Source organism: Notamacropus eugenii, chromosome 5 (genome assembly GCF_028372415.1).
Source record: "Notamacropus eugenii isolate mMacEug1 chromosome 5, mMacEug1.pri_v2, whole genome shotgun sequence".
NCBI lineage: Eukaryota > Metazoa > Chordata > Mammalia > Diprotodontia > Macropodidae > Notamacropus > Notamacropus eugenii.
The window spans coordinates 176,209,350-176,210,782 of record NC_092876.1 but is presented as its reverse complement, the minus strand read 5'-3'; the positions used below and the strand labels follow the sequence as shown (position 1 = coordinate 176,210,782).

Below are 1,433 nucleotides of genomic sequence, written 5' to 3'. Positions count from 1 at the left end.
ATGGATCTCTTGGTAGAGTTTAATAATAACTGATATGTATAGGATGTTTTAAATTTCACAAAGCACTTTGCACATATGATATTATTTGAGTGCCATAACAGTTCAGTACGGTATTACTAACCCCTTTTTACAAATTATGTAACTGGGGCTCTGAGGAGATTAGAATTGTTAAGGTCAAGTAAATATCTGAGAGAAAGAGTTCAAAATCTTCTTCTTCCTCACTCCAAGTCCAACAAACTTTCCATTAGACCATATTGAATTTAAATTGAGGGCGGTCTATGTGATGGCATGATGTCCTTCTGATGGAAAACATCATAGAATCATTAATGTAGAGCAGAAATGAACCATAAAGGGGTTTTTCTGTTATGAACTATTTATTAGTAGTCAAGGCCAGTGAAGTCGTTTACTTCTTTCTGGACACATTCACAGTGTGACCTCTGCAGCCTCTAGTCTTAGTGTGCTGTTCTTGAACCTGGAGACCCCAGAAGTGCCAAAGCCCACAACGTGCCTGAATTTTCTTCAGACCCTCCAGATCTTCACATAGCTTACTGTTCAGATCGTTGGCCAGAACCTGGCTATATTTTCCATCCTTTACATTCTTCTGCCTGTTAAGGAACCAGTCTGGAATCTTGTATTGCCAGGGATTCTGCATGATGGTGATCACATACTCTACCTTACCTTCAATGAGTTCACCAGCCCCTCTTGCTGAGGTCAATGTGTGCTTTCCTCAGTACTACATGAGCATATCTTTGACTCACACTTTTGATGACTGTGATAGCAAAAGCTATTTTCTGCCATCCATCAATGTTGGTGTTGAGCACTCTCAAAATGTGCTGGGACTTCTTGGGGATTACAAGAGACATGGCTGTATTGGTGGCATGAGAGCCTTCTCTGGAAGAGCTTAAAGGTTCTTTTTTGAAAGTGAAAAACAGTATGCTTTGATCTGCATTCAGGCTGCACCAGCTCATTCTCTGGAGGTAGGTAGCATTTTTTGTCATGAGTTCTTTGCAATTGTCTTAAATCCTCATATTGTTGAGAATAGCTAAATCATTCGCAGTTTATCATCGTACAATTTTGCTGTTATTGTATAAAATGTTCACCTAGTTCTGCTCATTTCACTCTTCATCAGTTTATATTGGGGTAGGTAGGTGGTGCAGTAGATAGAGCACCAGTGCAGGAGTCAGGGGGACCTGAGTTCAAATCTCACCTCAGACACTTGACACTCACTAGCTGTGTGACCTTGGGCAAGTCGCCTAACCCCAACTCCCTCATCCCCTGGGTTATCTCCAGTCATCCTGATGAATATCTGGTCACTGGATTCAGATGATTCTGGAGGAGAAGTGAGGCTGGTGACCCGCACAGCTCTCCCTCACTCAAAAAACAGTCAAATGAAAGTCATGTCATTATTTCTCTGATGACATGGTCTTCTTTGG

At 41.5% G+C, this 1,433-nt stretch overlaps 1 pseudogene; it reads right to left on the bottom strand.

The window, feature by feature from the left end:
• Window positions 1-403: 403 nt before the first annotated feature.
• LOC140509059 (small ribosomal subunit protein uS13-like) lies at window positions 404-863 on the bottom strand (annotated as a pseudogene).
• Between the last annotated feature and the right edge of the window lie 570 nt (window positions 864-1,433).